Source organism: Lutra lutra, chromosome 6 (genome assembly GCF_902655055.1).
Source record: "Lutra lutra chromosome 6, mLutLut1.2, whole genome shotgun sequence".
NCBI classification, from domain to species: domain Eukaryota; kingdom Metazoa; phylum Chordata; class Mammalia; order Carnivora; family Mustelidae; genus Lutra; species Lutra lutra.
This window is the reverse complement of record NC_062283.1, coordinates 100,539,586-100,564,122: the sequence shown is the minus strand read 5'-3', so window position 1 is coordinate 100,564,122 and position 24,537 is coordinate 100,539,586. Positions and strand designations below refer to the sequence as shown.

Genomic DNA, 24,537 nt, shown 5'->3' with positions numbered 1-24,537 from the left:
AAAGGGTAGCACTATGAATTTCTGATCTAGGCCACAGTCCCTCAAATGTATTACTAAACTTCTGACTAGACATCAAAATTGTCAACCAATAACAAAATAACATTAAAAAGTAACAACCAGTAATGCTTGGCTGACTCAGTCCACTGGGCGCATGCAACTCTTGATCTCAGGGTCTAGGATCTGAGTCCCATGCTGGGAGTAGAGATTATTTTAAAAAATAATAATAAATAATATAACCCTTTAGGGGTGCCTAGCTGGCTCAGCTAGTAGAACATATGACTCTTGATCTCGGGGTAATGAGTTCGAGCCCCACAATGGGTGTGGAGATTACTTAAATATATTAAGTATTTTGAAAAAATACTATAACCCTTAAAAAAATTTTTTTTCAATAACAAGCACACAAAGCTCGAGCTTTGAACAGCCCAACTAGAAAAGCAGAAGATCCTTTTACAGGTCATATATACCTCCTGACCTATATTTGGCAATCTGCTCCCAGTCAACAGATAAGCAGCACAGCTCTTAAGGCAGAAGACTGATCTTTGGCAAAACCAGGCATCCACCTGGGGTGCTGCTATCCCCATACACTGTCCTCATATGAGCCAAGGTAGATCTGGAACCTAAGAAGGTATATTTCCAATCTGGATAGTTGCCAAAGTGTCTCATTCAAAGTAGCCAGGGACAAGCGCCAGCCCAGCGTCCCATGCCAGAAGCCAAGGCAGCAGTACTTTCTGTACGTATTCTCAACCCAGAGGTAACCTGCACACATTTTTCTATGCCTGCTGATAGCCACAGGAGAATTTGCTCAGCCCAATTACTATTCTGACTCTAAACTTACCAGTGGCAACCCAGCAACCACAAATTCCAAGTCCTAGGAGGATCATATTTACTGGAGAGAACACTTTGGTCTATTGGGACATAACTAAGTTCTGTGAAAATAGGAGCTTCTTTACAACATAGAAATGGTTCTATCAAAGTATAATCTTGCATACATTGCAATAAAACAACCCCCCATCTGAACCACCCAAGTTTTTAAGCACTTCACAAAATCAGGGAAGGGAGAGGAGATTAAAAGCTAAGGGGAGGGCGCCTGGGTGGCTCAGTGGGTTAAGCCTCTGTCTTCGGCTCAGGTCATGATCTCAGGGTTCTGGGATCGAGTCCCGCATCAGGCTCTCTGCTCACAGGGAGCCTGCTTCCCCCTCTCTCTCTGCCTGCCTCTCTGCCTACTTGTGATCTCTGTCAAATAAATAAATAAAATCTTAAAAAAAAAAAAAAAAAAACCTAAGGGGAAAACTCTTATTTCCTTGGTTTTCTTCACTAAAGAAAAATCTCTAAGAAATACACCATAACATTCTATACTTAAGAAACCATTTCTTAAAAGGTAGAAGACAGGGAGCCTAGGTGGCTCAGTTGGTTAAGCATTCAGCTCTTGATTTCGGCTCAGGTTACGCTCTGTCTGCTCTCAGAGTTGTGAGATGGAGACCTGCATCAGGAAACCCTGATTCTCTCTCCCTCTCGCTCTGCCCCTCTCCTCACCTCTCTCTCTCTCTCTCTCAAAATAAATTAAATAAATAAACAAAAGGTAAAAGCTGTTACATGAAAAGTAAAAAACAACTGCTTTAGTATTTTCATTAAAGATCTCAACACTCGGGGCACCTGGGTGGCTCAGTGGGTTAAGCCGCTGCCTTCGGCTCAGGTCATGATCTCAGGGTCCTGGGATCGAGCCCTGCATCGGGCTCTCTGCTCAGCAGGGAGCCTGCTTCCTCCTCTCTCTCTGCCTGCCTCTCTGCCTGCTTGTGCTCTCTCTCTGTCAAATAAATAAATAAAAAATCTTTAAAAAAAAAAAATTTAAAAAAAAGATCTCAACACTCACATAACACACTAAATGCTAGTTATTCTCTAATAATTGCAAAAAAGATCCAACAGAATATAAGAGGATAGGAGAAATTTAGTGGTACTAAGACATATAACTATATAAAAAGACCGTGTCAAAAATAAAAGATTAGTTTGTTTAACCTACTGAATTATGGAAGGAAAATCTACAATTTCTTTAAATTTGTACAGGGCTATAAATAATGTAAATTCATTAATCCTACTTGGTGCCATAATACTGAAATAATGTTTTTAAATAATATTCTTAGTAAAGTAAATACATAATTTGTAACCATTTTTTATAAAAATTAAAAGACAAAAATGTTTATATTATGTTATATATAACACCTCAAGAAAAACATATTTGGTTTGGACTATAAATGAACATTCATCTACATAAATCATCATGCAGTTATTAAGTGGGGCTATAGCAAAGTGTTAAGGCAGCATCTAAGGATAATTACTTTTCTTTATTCAGAAGCAATAGTCACAGAACCCAAAAATCATAAATTCCAGGTACAGAAATGAAATTTCTCTAATCACCTTACAGAGATAAAAATGCATTTAATTTTTTAAAAATGCATTTAATTTTTAAGGCCGCCCAATAAAAGGGAGGGGACTTATTTTTATTTTAATTTCATTTTTGTTAAAAATATACAGGTGTTGGGGCGCCTGGGTGGCTCAGTGGGTTAAGCCGCTGCCTTCAGCTCAGGTCATGATCTCAGGGTCCTGGGATGGAGCCCCGCATCGGGCTCTCTGCTCAGCAGGGAGCCTGCTTCCTCCTCTCTCTCTGACTGCCTCTCTGCCTGCTTGTGATCTCTCTCTATCAAATAAATAAATAAAATCTTAAAAAAAAAAATACAGGTGTACATACAGGCACACATCAAAATATCATCCAGCAAAATACCAACAATAGTGATTATCTATACATGGTAGTAATATCAAGGATTCTTATCCACTTCCTTTTGGTTATGTGGATTTCCATAATGAACAAACAATAACTGTATAGAGGCTTAAAATAGGATTGATTGGTCCACAAAGTATCCTATAAACTAGATTCAACAAAATTAACTTCTGCTTCCAAATTCTGTAATGAATAAACAAGTATGTCATTTTAATAATTTTCTTTTTAAGATTTTTTTTTATTTATTAGAGAGAAAGTGTGACACATCTGTGGGGGAGAGCGGCAGAGAGAAAAAGAGAAGCAGATTTCCCACTGAGCAGGGAGCCCAGTGTTGGGCTTGATCCCTGAATCCTGGAATCATGACCTGAACTGAAGGTAGACACTTAATTGACTGAGCCACACAGGTGCCCCTAATAATTTTCAGTAATTCTTAAGTCTCCACCATAGAATGTGTTCTATTCTTTAATTCCTCCATGAGATATTGAACATTTAATAATTACTATATAAAAACTGAATTTGGGGGGCACCTGGATGGCTGGTTAAGCATCTGCCTTCAGCTTGGGTCATGATCCCACGTTTTGGGATGGAGCCCTACATGGGGCTTCCTGCTGAGCAGAGAGCCTGCTTTTCCCTCTCCCTCTGCTGCTCCCCCTGCTTGTGCTCTGTCAGATAAATAAAATCATTTTAAAAAATTTTTAAACATTTTTTTAACGATTTTATTTATTTATTTGCTGGTTTCACTGAAGGACACTTTTGACTGGGGTGCCCTGTGGCTCAGCTGATTAAGCATCTGCCTTCGGCTCAGGTTATGATCCCAGGATCCTGGCATTGAGCCCCATGTCAAGATCCTTGCTCAGTGAGGAGTCTGCTTCTCTCTCCCTCTGCTGTTCCCCCTGCTTGTGCTCTCTTGCTTTCTGTCAAATAAATAAATAAAATATAAAAAAAAAAAAGAGGGGACACTACTTGGGTGGCTCAGTCAGTTAAGTGTCTGCCTTAGGCTCAGGTCATGATCTCAGACACCTGGAATCAAGTCCCACACTGGGCTCTCTGCTCAGCAGGGAGTCGGCTTCTCCCTCTCCCTCTGTGCTCTCCCCACTCTCTCTCAAATAAATAAAATCTTAAAAAAAAAAGAATAATTTTGATTAAGCAGTAAAATGTATTAACATTAGTATATCTTGATCCTAAATATATCTTTCTAACATTCTATATAATGAAATAGGAATTGCACATAAAGTACTTCTGCTGTAAAACAAAATAAGATGGTTGTCTCAAGGAAAATACTTGTGTGAACGTCTGAGTTGTAATCTTCAGGAACTTTTTTTTTTTCCCATAAAATACCATGGTTCCTGGAAACACTGACTAACAAATCTTGGTTATTCAAACTTGAGTTTTTGGCAAATTAGGGATTTTGTTTGTTTTTTGAGTAAAGCCTGTCACCTCAAGGAAAGCAACTGACAATATTTGTTGGCAATAGTAAAATTCAAGTGACAAGCAGAATCTGGGAAAACCTGTAGCTGCTATCTTAACCATAGCAGCTTATGCTATTGAAGTTTTAAATAGTTAAGACTTTTTTGATGAAATCAAAATATAATTTTTGATATTACAAAAATTTGGGAGAGCTACATAATTCAGCAAAACAGTGTGTTTCAAAGGACAAATATAATCATGTTATAAAATCATGCATGGGTAAAAGATACATTCAGAGTACAAAATACACCAGCAGATTATAATATAACAGAGTTTTTACAAAAGTTCATTAGTATGATTTAAGAGTCCACCTTGGCACTTTAAGAAATTATCACCTGCTGAGTTTTGGTGAAGGATCAAAGGATATACACAATTACGTTAAAAGGTACATTACTACTTCCTTTCCCAAGGATTTATCTGTGTAAGGCCAGATTTCTTCACCTACACTTCAACCAAAAACAACATAAGGCAGGAAAATTAAATCCAGTTATTGTCTATTAAATTAAACATTATATAAATTTACAAAAATATAAAATAGTGCTATTTTTTTCACAAATCTTTGTCTTGGAAAATAGTTATTTTTCTTTTTGTTAATTTTAAGTAATCTGCACACCCAAAGTGTGTACATTCACAACCCCAAGATCAAGAGTCAGATGTTCTACAGACTGAGCCAGCCAGGCACCCCAAAAATAGTTATTTTTTATAAAATGTCATTTTCTGTTAACAATCATTTATTATTTGTATTTAAATGGATTAAATAAGTTTTTAATTTCTAAATTTTAATTTCTAACACAGTAAATATTGATATAACCAAACAGATATACAAAATCTTTACAGAGTCCTCAACAATTATTAGTACAAAAGAATCCTAAAACCTGAGGTCCACTGATTTACGTAAAATCTTACCAAAACTTTTGCTAGGCAGTTCACATTCTCTAGTCACTCATAATCAATCTAGTGAGAGTAGGGGACAATGAAAAAAAACACACATTTATAACCTATGATGAATATTATAATACAGGTATAATTCTAAACAGTAAATCTGGGAAAAATATTTTGAAGGATTTAATTCCAACAGTTCCTAAAAGATAGGTAAAACTAAAAGAAAATGAATTCCAGAATAAGATCAGTTTGAATAAGAGTAGAAAGATGGGAGAATGGGGACATGTTCAGGGAATAGGTCAATGGGCTAGAGCATGGCACAGTGGCAGAAGTGTGACAAGTGCTGAAGTGGAAAAGTGAGCCAAGAGGTTAGGCCATGAAGGATTTTAACCCCACAGTACAAGTTTGGACTCTGAAATGTATTAATAAAGGCTAATAAGGATTCTTATTCAGCAAGAAAATATTAAAATCAGATTTCCACTTTGAAACACAGCTCTAGGGAGGAGTCAAGATGGCGGAGAAGTAGCAGGCTGAGACTACTTCAGGTAGCGGGAGATGAGCTAGATAGCTTATCTAAAGATTACAAACACCTACAAATCCAACGGGAGATCGAAGAGAAGAAGAACAGCAACTCTAGAAACAGAAAATCAACCACTTTCTGCAAGGTAGGACTGGCGGAGAAGTGAATCCAAAGCGACGGGAAGATAGACCGCGGGGGGAGGGGCTGGCTCCCGGCGAGCGGCGGAGCAACGGAGCACAAAATCGGGACATTTAAAAGTCTGTTCCGCTGAGGGACATCGCTCCAGAGGCTTAACCTGGGTGAAGCCCACGCGGGGTCAGCGTGGCCTCAGGTCCCGCAGGGTCACAGAAGGATCGGGGGTGTCTGAGTGTCGCAGAGCTCACAGGTATTAGAACGGGGAAGCCGGCTATAGAGACAGAGCCGAGGAGTGACTCTCAGCTCGGGGTTACCTTGAACCGGTCGCAGGCTCGGTCAGCTCGGAGCGCAGCCGGAGGCCAGGGTGGCGGGAGTCATTGGGCGCTGTTCTCTGGGGGCACACTGAGGAGTGGGGCCTCGGGCTCTCGGCTCCTCCAGGTCGGAGACCGGGAGGCCGCCATCTTCATTCCCTCCCTCCGGAACTCTACGGAAAGCGCTCAGGGAACAAAAGCTCCCGAAAGCAAACCCGAGCGGATTACTCAGCTAATCAGCGCGGCCCCGGGTAAGGGCGGTGCAACGCCGCCTGGGGCAAAGACGCTTGAGAATCACTACAATGGGCCCCTCCCCCAGAAGATCTACGGGAAACCCAGCCAGGACCAAGTTCACCTACCAAGGAGAACGGCGGAATTCCAGAGGAGAAGAAAGCAAAGCACGGAACTCATGGCTTTCTCCCCATGATTCTTTAGCCTTGCAGTTAATTTTTTTTCTTTTCTTTTTCAATTTTTTTTTCTTCTTCTGCTAAATTTTTTTAACTTTTACCCTTTTCTTTTTTAACATTTTTTAACTAGTCTATCTAATATATATATATATTTTTTTTCCTTTTTATACTTTTTCTTTATTGGTTTTCTTTTTTTAATTTTTTTTTCTTTCTTTCTGAACCTCTTTTTATCCCCTTTCTCCCCCCCCCCCCCACGATTTGGGATCTCTTCTGATTTGGCTAAAGCATATTTTCCTGGGGTTGTTGCCACCCTTTTAGTATTTTACTTGCTCCTTCATATACTCTTATCTGGACAAAATGACAAGGTGGAAAAATTCACCACAAAAAAAAGAACAAGAGGCAGTACCAAAGGCTAGGGACCTAATCAATACAGACATTGGTAATATGTCAGATCCAGAGTTCAGAATGATGATTCTCAAGGTTCTAGCCGGGCTCAAAAAAGGCATGGAAGATATTAGAGAAACCCTCTCGGGAGATATAAAAGCCCTTTCTGGAGAAATAAAAGAACTAAAATCTAACCAAGTTGAAATCAAAAAAGCTATTAATGAGGTGCAATCAAAAATGGAGGCTCTCACTGCTAGGATAAATGAGGCAGAAGAAAGAATTAGCGATATAGAAGACCAAATGACAGAGAATAAAGAAGCTGAGCAAAAGAGGGACAAACAGCTACTGGATCACGAGGGGAGAATTCGAGAGATAAGTGACACCATAAGACGAAACAACATTAGAATAATTGGGATTCCAGAAGAAGAGGAAACAGAGAGGGGAGCAGAAGGTATATTGGAGAGAATTATTGGAGAGAATTTCCCCAATATGGCAAAGGGAACAAGCATCAAAATCCAGGAGGTTCAGAGAACCCCCCTCAAGATCAATAAGAATAGGTCCACACCCCGTCACCTAATAGTAAAATTGACAAGTCTTAGTGATAAAGAGAAGATCCTGAAAGCAGCCCGGGAAAAGCAGTCTGTAACGTACAATGGTAAAAATATTAGATTGGCATTGGACTTATCCACAGAGACCTGGCAGGCCAGAAAGAGCTGGCATGATATATCCAGAGTACTAAACGAGAAAAACATGCAGCCAAGAATACTATATCCAGCTAGGCTATGCTTGAAAATAGAAGGAGAGATTAAAAGCTTCCAGGACAAACAAAAACTGAAAGAATTTGCAAATACCAAACCAGCTCTACAGGAAATATTGAAAGGGGTCCTCTAAGCAAAGAGAGACCCTAAAAGAAGTAGATCAGAAAGAAACAGAGACAATATACAGTAACAGTCACCTTACAGGCAATACAATGGCACTAAATTCATATCTCTCAATACTTACCCTGAATGTTAATGGGCTAAATGCCCCAATCAAAAGACACAGGGTATCAGAATGGATAAAAAAACAAAACCCATCTATATGTTGCCTACAAGAAACTCATCTTAAACCTGAAGACACCTCCAGATTTAAAGTGAGGGGGTGGAAAAGAATTTACCATGCTAATGGACATCAGAAGAAAGCAGGAGTGGCAATCCTTATATCAGATCAATTAGATTTTAAGCCAAAGACTACAATAAGAGATGAGGAAGGACACTATATCATACTCAAAGGAACTATCCAACAAGAAGATCTAACAATTTTAAATGTCTATGCCCCTAACGTGGGAGCAGCCAACTATATAAACCAATTAATAACAAAATCAAAGAAACATATTGACAATAATACAATAATAGTAGGGGATTTTAACACTCCCCTCACTGAAATGGACAGATCATCCAAGCAAAAGATCAACAAGGAAATAAAGGCCTTAAATGACACACTGGACCAGATGGACATCACAGATATATTCAGAACTTTTCATCCCAAAGCAACAGAATACACATTCTTCTCTAGTGCACATGGAACATTCTCCAGAATAGATCACATTCTTGGTCCTAAATCAGGTCTCAACCATTATCAAAAGATTGGAATCATTCCCTGCATATTTTCAGACCACAATGCTCTGAAGCTAGAACTCAATCACAAGAGGAAATTTGAAACACAGCTCTAATGGCAAAGCACAGGATAGACTCTGCTGTGCATGGAGGAAAAGGGCCAAACACAAGATGTGCATGGAAGAAAAAGTAATGAAGGCTGTACTCAGTCAGAGGGAACAGAAAGTGAAGAACAGAGTTTGGCAAGTGAAAGAATATGACAAGAGGGAAAAGATGAGTGAAAATTCTAAGCCTGAATAACAAGGGTCATGGGGCTATCATATAGAAACAGAAAGAAACAGAAGATCCAAGTTTCTCAAAGGATGTGCAATTGATGGGAATTATGAAATCTGAAGACGTCTGTAGACTATCAGTTTAGAAAGGACAGTCAAGTTGATACAGAAAGAAATCTGTGGGAAATCTGCACTAAAAAATAAGAACTGCAACCATGGGACTAATATAATTATCAAAAATAAGAACAGAATGAGTAGAGCAAAGTGCCAAGTACAGAAGTTTATGAGAAATGAACAGTAATGGCATGCGCAGAGAGAATTAAGCAGTAAAAACAAAACAGGAAAAGTCAGAGACCTGAGAGAACACATGACCAAAGAAGCTAAGAGAAAAGAATTCAAGGAGGATTAATTGGTGAATAGCTGAACAGGTTGGAAAAGAATAATGATCTAAATGAGGCCACTGGATCTATTAATTACGAGATTACAGAGTAGTCTCTGTTGAGTGTTTAGGGCAGAACACAGATTACAATGGCCTCATTAGCATGGTATTAGGTACAGGAAATAAATATTTTACCCAGAGCTACACGAAAGTATATTTTCCAAAAAACAGTTAGTCTGCTTTTCAACCATAATAATTTTTTAATAAAACTATGTCTAAATTTAACTGTTATTTTCAATTTATTTCAGTCGCATAAAACACTGATTTTAGCATTAAAACAGAACACCATCATTTACCTAATAAATTTTATGACACAAAAATAATTTTTAAAAATATATATATACTACTATGTTACATACTGACCCTCACTCTACTGCTTAAAAAAATATTATTCTTAGTCTAGATGGGTCTACTATAGAACATTTAAGGGCAATTCCAACAAACAGCATTTATTTAAGAAAAACCCCTATTACCCAGCCCCTTTTTATTAGTAAATATCAAGCAGAATATGAGATCAAGCTTAATTTAGACATATTTATATAAAATGTGTATTTAGCCAGACCCAAGTTTATATGAGTAATATATGAAATATATATATATTAACATAATATAGAAAACAAACACTGTTCAACAAAGATTCTTCCGTTTACAAAAGAAATCATTACTGAAATACTTTAAATAAATAAATAAGAATCTTTCCCAGGATATTATGAAATTACAATTTAATTTTTATTTAATTTACATGAAACTTTATAGGAATACATCCGTTTAAAGCAAATTCATGAAGTATTAATGAAAATGTATAGTCAAGGGGTTTAAAAACTGTAAAGAATAGTTTAGACACTGTGTGTCCAGAAGGTCTCCTCTCTCTCATCAGTTGGCAGGGGAAGTTGGAGCACTGTGTGGAACAGCAATCTGAGGGCAAAGAACAAAAGAGGATATGACAGAGGAGTTATCTGCTTTACACTTGAAAGCAGGCAATAGCTCCAAGAGTATCCTGATGCTACCATCCCTTGTTTGGATACAATAGACAGAAGAGATTAATCCTGAAGGGATTTTCAAAGCTTTTAGTCTTTAAAAAGAACACAGAAAAAGGTAACTTAGAGTTCTAAATGGGGCAAAGGCTCTGGATCCAAACCACCTAAAGATATCTCTCGGCTCTGCACCTTACTACTCAGATCAACCTAGTAAATTGTTTCCCTCTCAGCTCTCTCAGCTATACAATGAGATAATAAGAAGAGCTACCTCATAGGGTCAACATTAGAATGAAATGGGAAAATGACTATAAAACACTTTAAGTGGTGGCATATCACTGGCCCTCAAGAATCATTAGAAATATGCTGTTCTAGGATCATTCTGGATCTGGATCACCCATTCAATCCAACATTATAATACATTAGCACCTTCCAACCCATGACATAAACCTTTTCACCGTTCAACTACTCTACCATACTAAAAATACTATGTCGATGTTATATGCCAAAAAACAGAATGCTAGAGAATAGAACCAAAGTCCATGAAATTCTGGACAAGTTCCAGAAGTACACCTTTAATTTAAAAAATAGCCCATTTTCTGACACATTAACGTTCTTGTATACAACCATCAGGTTAGGCACATTTTTGCCAATAACTCATTAAAATCACTAAATTAAACAACTAGTCTATAAATTCCTAACTTTGCTGTACCACACCTTCAAAAAAAAAAAAACTTATAAGTAGAATGTATCTATGCAATATAAAATACTGACTGAAATAAATGGGTTTCTTTTCTGTTTTCTAAAACATCTGTGGTGAAATCTGTCCTATGTTTGAACTCATTCAATTCCCATCTTGCTCTCCCCTCCCAACCACGCCTGATAGAAATTCTTTCTCAAACTAATATAAACCTCCTCAATTTGCCATTGAATACACGATGCCTACTTCTACACTAAGCATTCATCTGTTTTTCCCCAACATCTCATTGGCCAAAACAGCCATATCTTTGTTTGAAATCTCAAACAAAAGGATTAAAGATACATAAAATCATCTGCTCTCATCTTCAATCATGGACAGGAAGAGCAGAGAAGCTAATACATTCCTCTTGAAAACACATACACATGAATACACTTTGTTCTTCCCCAAAATACCAAAAGGATAACAGACAGCAAATCATGCCCACAAACCAAAACACAGTTGTTTCATCTAATTTTAGAAAAAAAATAACAAGGAACTGGAGAAAATTTCTCTCTGGAATAACTCAATCCTCAAATCAGGGAAATTCAAAGAGCATAACATGGAAAAACCAACAGCCTCAATTCTCCCCTTCAGGATACTAATTCTATCAGCACCAAATGAAAACAAAGAGTATGTTTTTAGAAGATCCCAAAAAAGTATGAAATCTCTTTCTCAAAAAAGGAAAAAAAAAGACCACTTAGAACATATCTAAATGTATTATTTCAAGCACAGGTGTTCTGTGATTCACCTCAAACTGGTTTCTTTTTGTATCATATTCTTTTTTTTTTTTCCTTGAGTAGGCTCCACACAGCTCAGAGTCCATCTTGGAGCCTGAACTCAAGACCCTGAGATCAAGACCTGAGCTGCGATCAAGAGTCAGACACTTAACTAACTGATTGAGCCATCCAGGAGGGCCCCATATTCTTTTATAGTCAAGCTTGTAAACTTACTTGTTTAAAAAAGAAAAGACCAAATTATATCATCTATATCCAGAAGTATCCTTTATTTATAGTTTAAAGTCTCATAGCCAGGTGTTTGTGATTTGATTAATTTGCCCAGCCCTGCAATACAGTTGGTTCTTCCCTTTCTGGAAGTTGTGAACAAAATCCAGTATAGCTGTACTTGAGACAAGCAGTCTCAAGCATTTTGTAAATATACCACAAAATTTTGCTTAATCTGAGAAAATCTTGTACTCTTTTTCCCTGGAACCTTCAAGAATAGAGAGAAAATATAAATTATAATCTATTGTTTTTGGAGGGAGTAATGCTCATATTAGGGACCTTCATACCATTTCACAAGAAGAGAAACACTTTTCTTTAGTAATCCTCAGGAATTTGTCCAAAATAAAAAACATGGGGGCGCCTGGGTGGCTCAGTGGGTTAAAGCCTCTGCCTTCGGCTCAGGTCATGATTCCAGGGTCCTGGGATCGAGCCCCGCATCAGGCTCTCTGCTCAACAGGGAGCCTGCTTCCTCCTCTCTCTCTGTCTGCTGCTCTGCCTACTTGTGATCTTTGTCTGTCAAATAAATAAACAAATAAAATCTTTAAAAAAAAAACAAAACATGGATTTAAACTTGTATCCAGAATTCAGGTTAACTAGGTAAAACTGGCATTAACAGAAGATAGCTGAATAAGAGTAAACTGCAACAGATTTATACAGAAATTTAATGTGTCTTTAAAAGGACTTGGGGAGGAAGAACAATTTTTTCAGAACAGTCTTATGTCTATCAACTATTATTACATTAAGCCTGTATTCTGGTATTTTTGCTATCAAGAGTCCAGGGAAATACAAGATACAAATTCCACAAGGCACAGACCTCTTCTCCCAATTCTTTTTAAAAAATTAGTCATTAAAAGATCTTTTCTAATGAAAGACATGTACTCTTTCAAACCAAGACTAAGTTCAGAAACCTCACTAAGGTATAACAATATATTAATAAAAGGGTTTTATGTTAATAGACTTGGGTTATGTTTCTCATTGTGTTATATGGATCATAAAAGTTCCTAAGGGGAGCCTGGCTGTGTCAGTCAGTAGAGCATGCAACTCTTGATCTCCGGGTCATAAGCTGGAGCCCCACATTGGGCACAGAGATTACTTAAAAAAAAAAAAAAAGTTCCTAGAATAACTGTCCAATTGGATGAGAAAGTGAATGAATTTTTTTCTAAGTATGTATAAGATAAGCAGTCTCAGCATTTTTGAGATGTATCACAGGTCCCAAAGTTATTTAAACTACACCAAGGAAATGCTAAAAATTCCCAAAGGTTCTAATCAATGCCCTATTTATTCTCCACATTTATTCTCCACTTGCTCCATCAAACCCCCGACCCCTCCTATGTATGCTTTGTTCCTGCCCTGGGAAGATGAGCCTGCATAGATCACCACCTAGGCTCCGCAGGTGGGTTCCAGCGGTGCAAGCCAGTGTACAAGACCCAAAGACAGAGGGAGGAGAAGTCATGGAACTTCCCTCTCCCCTCCCAGCCTGACTGCCTCAAAGCCACAGTTCCCTGGGGCCTTCCTCCCCAATGCCAGCTCTCAACTCTCAGTTTTGGTAATCTCTGGAGTATTAAGGGCTTCTCACCATTGCTATTCCCTGGGTGCCCCCCCACCCTTGTTTGTTCTCTAACCTCTATAATCTCTTATTTTGCACCATCCAGGATGAAATCTCTTTCCTGCTGGCAGCTTGCCTGATGAAGCTAACAATACCAAAGCTGGTTAACTCAAAACAGTACATTATCTAAAGAAATCCAATTTTTTTTTAAAGATTTTATTTTATTTATTTATTTGACAGACAGAGAGATCACAAGTAGACAGAGAGGCAGGCAGAGAGAGGGGAAGGGAAGCAGGCTCCCTGCTGAGCAGAGAGCCCGATGAGGGACTCTGAGATCATGACCTGAGCCGAAGGCAGCGGCTTAACCCACTGAGCCACCCAGGCGCCCAAGAAATCCAATTTAAAAAGTTTAACAAGGTCTTAAGATTCAAGTACTACTTATTATTATTTGTATAACTTTAAAAATTAAATATAACTAGCTCATTTCTAAATGAAGCTTATTAAAAGCTGAAAAACTCATTACAATTAAAGTTAGGTGTGCAATTTAACACTGCCCCTCTCAAAGATAAATGCTTATAAACCCCAAATAAACTTAATACACACACACACACACACACACACACACACACACAATCAAGGAAGGGATTCCGGTAACTGATATTTCACTTCCTTCTACCATACACTGCCTGGTTAATCCAAACACTTTTTGTTGTTTTACTGAAGCCTTCCCAGGCATAGGATAAAGAAAAGTTTTAAACCAGTGGTTCTCAAATTTTGGTGTGCAAGTAAATCAACCGAGAAACTTGTTAAAATGCTAGTGCCCAGGCCTCACCCACACCTTTCTGACAAATGTTTTTACCAGTTCCCAGATAATTGTGATTAACACTACACTTCAAAACTTCTTCAATTCGGCGAACTTTAAGATTCCACCGAAATCTCCAATACACTTTTTTTTCTTTTTGAATAAACATTCCACATTAAACATGGCCAAAGAAACCAAAAAACAAAAACTAACACAGTAACAATAATAATGCACACTAACTACACATCACGGTGATATGTGTTTCACATGTATTATTATCTAATTCCTTCCCCACAAGAACCACACCAGGTAGGTAACACTGTTGCCTCCATTTTATAGATGAGAAAACTGAAGCCCAGAGACACTAAGTAATTGGACTACAGTAGTGACTGGCAAAACCAGAATCATCTTAGGTCTGCCAGTCCCTCTTATCTACAAGCTGGGTAAGCAAGCACTTGTATATAAATGCAACTCTGCAGTTTCAGGACTGTCACAAAAAGGATTACACCTAAGGGCCAAGCAGTTACACAAGCAATAATCATCCCCATCCACTCCCTCCCCACAACAAGCTCTCTTGACTCTCCACCCATCACTCACCAAGGCCTTCCACCTACACATTATGCCATTCCATACTGGTAGGACATCACAACTCTGCGTGTATATCAGTACTCCTTCTACTCCTACCTACTACATGCTAAGTACATCCAAATTCCATCTCCATCAAGTACTGGCTATGAGCTTGAGCAAATTTAACATCTTATGCCTCTGTTTCCCAATCTGTAAACTGTGGGTCATAATGTCAAATGCACTAAAGTAAGTCATGTAGTGATTAACTGAGATAATGTACACAAAGTACTTGCTTGACACACAAATACATAGCAAAAACTCAATAAACGATAGCTGCTAATCCAACATATCAATCCTATATTCCCTTTATTTTATCTTAGCCTTGTGTTCCTGAGACTCTGATGAAGATGGAGCATACTCTTACTTATCAGGAGCAGACTGGTAACAGTGAACTGAAGGCCATTGAGTAAATAAGTCTTTTAGTAACCCTCAAATTCTACCACTTTGACAACTATCTATTTCCCAACTTTAGGGTCAGCCCTATTGATTACATACTACTATTAAGAGTCTATAATTTACCTTAATTCAAAACAACAATAAAATACCACTTAGCACAGGAACTTGGTCTTAATTTATCATGGTATCATTAGCACTTAGAACTGTACCTGGTTCATGGCAGACACTCAAATATTTGTCAAATGAATGAAGGCATAAAGATACCAATGCAGACACATATTAGCTCATTAGTGAATCTTTACAAAAACAAGCATAATTATCAGGTCAATACCAATGTGTCAAGTAACAAAAAAGTTATTTTCAAAATTCCCCCATAATATTTTTCTCCTTTTTTTTTAAAGAGCAAAACCGTGTGTGTGTGTGTGGTGTGTGTGTGTGTGTGTGTGTGTGTGTGTGTGTGTTACAAAAACATAAATCCAAGCAGGCAATGAAATAAACATATTTTTTTAAGTGTCCCATCCTGGGTTTTCTGTCCTAGAATTTAGTAAACAGTTCAAGTTTAGGTTGCTCTTCTGAATGCTAAAAGGTCTCCATCTTATAACCAAGTTTCTGTAGTTCAGCTCCTGATTGGAGAAGTTATCATCTACATTGTCTTCATCCCAATCATCCTCCCAGACATTTGCACCTTCATCTTCATCTAAACCAGCCCAGGGAACTCCTTGAACTCACCATCTTCCTCCAAGAGACCCAAGACTACTAGCTGCATTTTTTTCTAACACAGCGACCATCCCCTCTGAAAACCCCCCAGGCTGAGAGGAAAGTTGGAACTCTGACTTTTCCTCACAGAAGACACCAACGCTGCTGCCATCTCTGAAGTGAGCTCTATCACAGAGTTCTCCTTTCTTTTTATTTACCTTTTTTTAAAGATTTTATTCATTTATTTGACAGACAGAGATCACAAGTAGGCAGAGAGTCAGGCAGAGAGAGAGGGGGAAGCAGGCTCCCTGCCGAGCAGAGACTCTGATGTGGGGCTCGATCCCAAGACCCTGGGATCATGACCTGAGCAGAAGGCAGAGGGTTTAAAACACTGAGCCATCCAGGCACCCCTCCTTTCTTTTTTAAAACAAACCATGGGCTTTCCTTTAAAAACTCTCCAACCTGGTTGGCACAGTTGGTTAAGCAACAACTCTTGGTTTCAGCTCAGGTAGAGATCACGGGGTCATGAAATCAAGCCCTGCAGCAGCTCTACACTCAGCACAGAGTCAGCTTGAGATTCTCTCTTCCTCTCCCTTTGCTCTCCCTCCCCAAACTCATTCACCTGCATATGCGCGTGCATGCTCTCACTCACTAAAATAAAACAATCTTGAAAAACTCTCCAATGAGAAAAGTTAATCTCCAACCTTAGCTCCATTAATGTACTAAAATGTTAAAGGAGCCCCATAATAATGCATCCTGCTCATCTCCTACCTTATATTCAAACAAGAACAAAAACAAACCTAGTAAGTATTTAACAATTATCACTTTAGTGATGCTGACTTTTCGTAATTTTTGGAACCATCCAAATTGAAGCCACAAAATTAAGTAACTGCTCATTAAGAGGTTAACCCTAACTAACACCTAGAAGATAACTGTGATCTACTATGGGAATACACAGAAGTTCCCTTCTTAGCTATGTTTCTAAGCAGCCACATAAGTAACCTTGAACAAGGCACTTAATTTTTTTTTTTTGCCAACATTTTATCATCTGCAGAATAAGAGTAAGTTTACCACATCTACTTCAACAAGGTGTTTTAAGGACCAAAGATACATAAAATGATTTCCAGACCAATAAAGTGCCATACAAATGTAAGTCGTTAAATCTGATATAAATATCATCAGATTTTAATTGGGTATTTCTACTCATCTTTCTTTTTATGTCTCTGTCACTCTTTATATTTCCTAGATCCAATGATCTGCCAGTAAAAAGAACCAGTTCCCACCTACAGTCATATTTCAAACAGACTAGGCCCTCAGTAAATATTTGTTGAGAAAGATGTTCATCCACATATAATAGAAATTTTAAAATTCTGCTCTATGCAAAACCTTACTTTGTAAAGGTTAAGCAGCAGGTTACTTTCAAGTAAAATAACAAGTGATGTAACTTACATAAAAGATGCCTGTGGTTTTGTCAAGAGCACCACCTTCCTTTGTGCACATTACTCAGCCTGGATATAAATATTCACCTATGTGAATATCACCCAAGGAATGTTCCTCAGTATTTTGGTTTCACTGGAAGCATGCCTTCTGTACAGAAAAGTACTTCCCTTCTTTAACACTAGCAAGTTTTCTAAAGATGTCTGAGTTGTTCTTCTGGTTTTACAGCCTATGCTTCAGCACTTACAGGGAGAACTTTTTGTGGACTTGTGGTCATTTCCCAAATTACCATGTCATTCTTATACTAAATATGAAAAGTTTTCTTTCAAGACCACAAACAGAAAAAAAATTCTCACACCCACATTTTAAGATTACAGATAGTCCAATTAAATTTGTCAAATAAAAGTATAGCTGTTTCAAATGACAAACTTCCTGGTTCCTCTAAATATTATTATATAATTCCTCAAAAACAGAATTTAAGCTTATTTGACCTTAGTTCTTAATTATCTACACATACATACATACACACATGCAGATGTCTTATAGATAATCCATTAATAATTTATATTAAGCTCTTGGATGATAAATGTTTTATTTACAGTTGAATATGAGTATCCTTGAGATGCAAAATTCCTTAGAGTTCAAACCAAATAATGAAACACCTGTAAATGTAATCACCCAACTCAGCATTCTTATCATTTTTCTTCTCATTTACCCAACTACATTCTACTGCTGAAATGACTCCTACTTTGTGACAAAAGACAAAAGATGGACTTTGTGTACTCATTTTTGTCCTTTGTGTCTATTACACCTCAAGGGACATTCCTGAAATAAACATAGGCCATAAAAAATTGTCCTAATACTACAGGTGAGAATAGTACAGGTGAGAATTTAGTCATACTCTGAAAACAAGCCCCCTCACAAGGATTACAAAGTTAATTATGCATTATTTTTAAAAGATAGCTACTGCATTTATGGACAACGATCTCTTATTGAAAGAAAATATAAAGTTCTATCTGAAACAAAAAGACTGTACTATTCATTTTATCTACAGTGAAAACCAGTGTTACATTACAGCCTAATTCTAACTCCTATAAACCCATCAAAATAAAAAGTGCACAATTTGTATAATATTCTGGAATTTACATCAGAAATGAGAAAGCAACACCATATCACTGTCAAAGTTGTCAACCTAAGAATGAAAAAAAACCGAAAATTCAACATCAGTTTCAGAACCACATTCATGACCTATATCATCCTCACTCCTATGTGCCTTCTTCAAGTTACATTCTTTAACACAATACCAGTTCTGCAGGTTTATTTGAGCAGTCTACCAAATGAACTGAGATCAAGGAAATCTGGTCTGGTAGAAAAGACAGGGCTTCATGGTCAGAAGACTTAGGTGTGAATCCAGACTTTGCTCCTCTGGAGTTGTAAGACCTTGAGCAAATATTTAATTCTCTAAGTTTAAATTTCTTCATATGTAAAAGGACAAGACCACCAACCTTGAAAATTATTTTATAGATCAAATCCCTCAGTTAGTGTTCTGATTATGGCAGATGCCTAATAAAGGGGTAATGAACTTATGCTATTCAAGTTCAGAAATTATTATGAAGTACCTCATTAAGGGGATCATAAACTATGAAAATTATTAAAGTTGTAATATCTTTTTCAGTCTTTTACTGAAAATGGTTTAATATACAAAAATGAAAAATTCAGAGAGGTCAGAAATCTTTTTAAAACTGACATTTTTAAATATCAAAATGAAGCTTCAATTTTCACCAGGGAAAAACGGGTTCATTTTCCATGAAATGTTTTGGGTGTTTATATTTATTCAAACTTCACATGGTCAAAAATTTTAAAACTTTCTGAAAAGAGCTGTACTTTAGAACCCAGAGACAGCCCAGTTATCTAAACAATGGGCTACATGATATACCACAGTCTCCAGGCAGTCACAACAGGATGAGAAAAGAGCCTTCAATCTCTCAGATTTCCTGGCCACTGTTATTTTAAAAGTTGATCACATAAACATAAACAGAGGGAAAAGATCCACTTCAGATAAGTGCAATGAGTTATGATTTACGATCTCTGTTTTTAATACCTTGCATTAATTTACATTTTTATTTGTAATTGATGTTATTTAAAAAAAGCTCTTGTTCAGTAGCACCCATATAAACAAAATGTAATTTGCATTACATTTTTCTTGCTCATGTTTCTAGACCCTAATGAAGAATATATGCATATTACAGTTTTATATAATGTATACTTAGAGTTTTTAATCATGATAATCTTAAAGTCATTCATCACTTCTGTTACTCCCTTTTAAAATGTCTTTGAAAACGAAAATGTAATTCAAACTGGGAGAACAATATGTCACATAGAATATACAAATGCAATAGGCAAGTCTAAGACTAGAACGACTTCTGTTTACCACTGTGGGTATAATTCCTGCGCAACTTCAGATACTCAAAATGAGCTGGATATTTGAAAGTCAATGAGTTATTTTGAACGGCTGCATTGTTTCAAGCTCTGGCTATGGCCCAGTTTGTAATATTTCTAAAATTAATGATAAAAAACACCAAGGTAATTTTTCCACTGAACAATTTCCAACTGTAAAAGCACAGCCCAACATATCTATGAAGTTTAGTTAATTTGTACAGATATGCTGTTTTGGCTGCCAACCTTTGTACCATGACCACTCCAGCCCAAGTTCAAGATTCACATTTTATGGTGTGAATAGTTTCAAGTAAATCTTAAGAATTTCTAAAACTCTCAAACCGATTGTATACATGAAGATACACTGCATCTACACCACCAGAGCATAACAGCAAATGGAACTTTTGCTTAGCATGTACAGCAATCTGTGAAGTTGGAACAGTGTTCCTAGTTGTTCACTAATATCTGTAAATTAGGATGTAAGCATTCCTCCACCACAACTTTATGCCAGATAAAATATCACCTGTTTTCTTAAACTGTATAGAAATGGTATTTTGGGGGCACCTGGGTGGCTCAGTGGGCTAAGCCTCTGCCTTCGGCTCAGGTCATGGTCTCGGGGTCCTAGGATCGAGCCCCACATCCGGCTCTCTGCTCAGCAGGGAGCCTGCTTCCCCCTCTCTCTCTCTTTCTCTCTCTCTCTCTCTCGGCCTGCCTCTCTGCCTACTTATGAAGTCTCTCTCTGTGTGTCAAAAAAATAAATTAAAAAAAATGGTATTTCTGACACGGATATTCTAGTAATAACCCTACCAAATTATTTTCTACTTAATAATACCTTGCTCCGGAATTGGAGCATTTTAAGGTTTTAAGGGGTTGGGGAAATTAACAAATAAAAGCTCTTCTTCAGTAGCACCTATATAAATTAATATACTCAAAGTACTAGACAACCTGAAAACTAAAATTACAGTGTTTGACTGTCCCAGCCTGGTCTCCTACATGATTAAACTATTAATTTAATAGTGGCAGTCACCTGATCCTCATATCTCAGAACAAACGGCCCTATTCCTACACTGAATTTTAAGCTTGTTTACTTAAGAGAAAACTATCATGGAGTGTCAAGTCAGAGTGGGTCACCTGAGAGCTCTGCTTCTAACTGGGAGCGAGAGTAGATACACAAAGGTATCTTGGTGACGATAAACCCATGAAAGGGGACTCTCATTGTCCTGTGGAAATGAGAACCAGCCCTGGCACTACCGCGAGCAGCCGGCCGGGCCCACCCATCACCTGCTTCACCCGAGGCGTCCTCGGGACGTGAAACTAGCCGTGGGCCCCCGGACTGCCCGAGGAGGCCCCGAAGGAGGGAGGGCCGGGGCAGCGAGGCCTGACGCTGACGCCCCGAAGCAGGGGCACCGCGTCACTCACCGGTGCGGAGGCGAGGGCAGGTGCGCGGCAGCGAAGCAACCTGTGGCGGGAGAGGTGAAGGGCGGGGGTCAAAGGTGATGAAGTTGAGCGAAAAGCCGGCGACGTGGACCAGTTCTGAGACGGGGAAGCGGCGACCGGGATCCTGCTAGCTTCCTGCTCGGACAGATCCCAGGTCCGTCTCCGCCCGCCGGCCGGCGCCCAGCAGAGTCCCCGGCCCCGGCGCGCGCACGTCACGGCTACGGAGCGCCCAAGGGGGCGGGGGCGCCGCGGGCCGGGGCGGGCCGATCGGGCGCGCGGGTACACGGGCGCGCGCTCCAAGAGGGGACGCTCGTGCCCGCGGCCGCCCCGCCCCTCCGCTCGCCCCCCGCCCGCGGCGCAGAGCCTCCGGGGTTGAGGTGGGCACGCTAGCGCGGGAGAAGAGGCTGCCGCGGGCGCAGCCGGTAGTCCTTGTTCCTCCCGCTGCGAGATGGCCTTCTTCGCCGCTGTGGTCTCCAGCCGGTGCAAAGCAAGTTCTCTGCGGTCTGGATGCGGTGACCGCGCAGTCCGGCAACAGCAAGAATCTGTTCCCGGAGGGAGACAGTTGTTCAGGCAGGGGGGCGAGGACCCCGCGTTTTACTAGAGGGCGGGAGGGAACGACGCGGCGTTGTTGTGGAGGGGAGAACCGCTGCAAACTCGGTTCCCGTCCGGGTCTCGTGGCGCTGGGCTGCGGGGCGACGCAGCAACCTTGCTTTTCTGCTTTGGGTAGCCTAGGGTCTGAGATGGACATTTTGTATTTCTCTGGCCCCCGGACCGCATTTACTTACTAGAACCCGATCTTTTCTGTCGTTTAAATTTTACTGTTTTTATAAGTGACTTACCTGTAAATCATATTTGAAAATTAAATATGAAGTAGCTGTGCAACATTGAATTAGATGATGAAAACGCACGTCGCTTTTACACCGAAAAGGAGCTTAAGAAAAGGAATTGGTAATGACTGATTGTAATGCTAAATGTCTCCAGTGAAAAAAAGTACCGAAACAGGAGAATTACACTTTTTTCCTCAGCATTTCTTTTTTTTTTTTAAGATTTTTTTTTTTTATTTTTTTGTCAGAGAGAGAGCGAGCACAGGCAGACAGAATGGCAGGCAGAGGCAGAGGGAGAAGCAGCCTCCCCGCCGAGCAAGGAGCCCGATGTGGGACTCGATTCCAGGACGCTGGGATCATGACCTGAGCCGAAGGCAGCTGCTTAACTAACTGAGCCACCCAGGCGTCCCTCCTCAGCATTTCTGAGTAGCAACTAGGAAACTTGAGGAAATCTACAGGATTCTGAAGAGACAACTTTTAGATACGCAGTTTTTCCCCAGTTCTTTTGGTGGGAAAGCGAAGTTATGGTGAGGTATTAGCATACGACTAAAACAAGAAAGTACTGCACATAAAATAGGGAAGTAAGAAAGAGGAAGAGAAACCAGGAAAGGAAATAATTTACAGCAATCTCAGAAATTTAATTCCTGATTGCCAAGAGGTAAATCTTAAGTATATAAAATTACATTTCAAAACAAACTGGAAAAAAGAAACAAGAATAAGGAGAGAGAAATTTCAGTTCACTGCTTTGACTTCATTTTGGACTTAAGATTAAAAGGCGATGGCAGACCAATGGCAGCTGATATAGTTTATTGTGATAACTTGGTTTTTTCTCTCTAGATCTCCTTTTTCCCCACTTCCATTACTGAGTCCCTTTGCTTCAAGATCCATATCTCTCCAGTGTTCCCAGTTCTTCCGAATAGCCACTACCAGTATCTCATTTCAAGCCCCCATCATTTCAGATGTTGCATACTGCTTTAGCCACCTAACCATTTGACCAGGCTGCAATCCTGTCCCCTTCTAACCCAGTCTCTACATTGCCACCAGGTTTATATTTTATAAAAGTCTATGTACTCCTCTCTTTAAACTCCTATAGTGACATTCTACTACCCTTAGTATAAAATTCAAATTAATTAAGATGTGTTATGCGATCTTTATACTGTTTTTGTTTAAGAAGCATAGAGGGATTTCTCTTCCTTTTTCTCTTAGTTGAATTTTAATGCCTTTCATTGTTCCTCAGTTCATCACTGTCCTAAATCCCACAAAGCTGTCCTAATCCAGGCTTCTTAAGTATTTTTTTTTATTTTATTTATTTATTTGACAGAGACAGAGACAGTGAGAGAGGGAACACAAGAAGCAGGGAGAGTGAGAGAGGGAGAGGGAGAAGCAGGCTTGCCGATGAGCAGGGAGCCTGGTTGGGGGCAGGGGGGGTGGGGGGGGCTTGATCCCAGGACCCTGGGAATATGACCTGAACCAAAGGCAGATGATTAACAACTGGAGCCACCCAGGCGCCCCCTGCCCCCCTAATCCAGGCTTCACAGTTACTTGCCTGTCTTTGGAATTATTTGCATTTTGAAACACTGTCTTAGCCAATCTCATTTCCATCCACTGCCTTTCTCCATTTCTTGTACTTTACATAAGCCATTTTGAAGTGCTGATGTGTTCAGAAAAGACAGTTATGCCTTTTATGACATTGGAGTGTTGCCAGGCTAAATCCAATGAATCCTTCAGAACAAAAACTATTTGTGCCCTCTAAGTTTTCCCAGGACACCTGGCTGACTCAGACAGAACATGCGGCTTCTGATCTCAGAGTGGTGAGTTCAAGCCCCACCTTGCATGTAGAGATTACTTAAATAAAAAAATAAACTTTAGGGGCGCCTGGGTGGCTCAGTGGGTTAAGCCGCTGCCTTCGGCTCAGGTCATGATCTTGGAGTCCTGGGATCGAGCCCCGCATTGGGCTCTCTGCTCTCTCGGGGAGCCTGCTTCCTCCTCTCTCTCTGCCTGCCTCTCTGCCTGCTTGTGATCTCTCTGTCAAATAAAAAATAAATAAATAAATAAAATAAACTTTAAAAAAGGAAGAAGTAGTTTTCCTTAATCTCCATGTCCAAAACTTAGGTGCAGTTTGGTGGTCTTTTTCACCTCTCTCTGAGGACTCATTGCATATATCTCTTCCAACACTTATTTCACTATTGATACTTTACTTAAATACGTATCCCCCAACTGAATACATCATCTGAACTCTTCACATTGGCTCTGCTCATTCTAGTCTATTTTCTCTCCACTCCTAGAGTTACCCCTCCTCTTAAATCTGATTATGTCATCTCCTCTACCAAATCCTGATGGCTTTCAGATAAGTTAAAACTCATTTATATCCTTCACAATCCTGAACATACCCTAGTCACAGGAATGCAGACATGCCCAGTCCTTATAATACTCCTTT

At 39.3% G+C, this 24,537-nt stretch overlaps 1 protein-coding gene and 1 pseudogene across 10 annotated transcripts in view; both read right to left on the bottom strand.

Annotated features, from left to right (window-relative positions):
- MYO6 (myosin VI) overlaps positions 1-21,481 on the bottom strand; it is a 145,699-nt gene extending 124,218 nt beyond the window's left edge. For 9 of the 10 annotated variants that reach the window (XR_007128063.1, XM_047732913.1, XM_047732914.1 and 6 more), the window contains exon 1: positions 21,259-21,481. The gene's annotated coding sequence lies outside the window, so the exon portion shown is untranslated. The remainder of the gene's footprint in view (positions 1-21,258) is intronic. The other variant, XM_047732921.1, reaches the window with a different exon arrangement.
- LOC125101641 (26S proteasome complex subunit SEM1-like) lies at positions 15,669-16,594 on the bottom strand (annotated as a pseudogene).
- Positions 21,482-24,537: the final 3,056 nt, after the last annotated feature.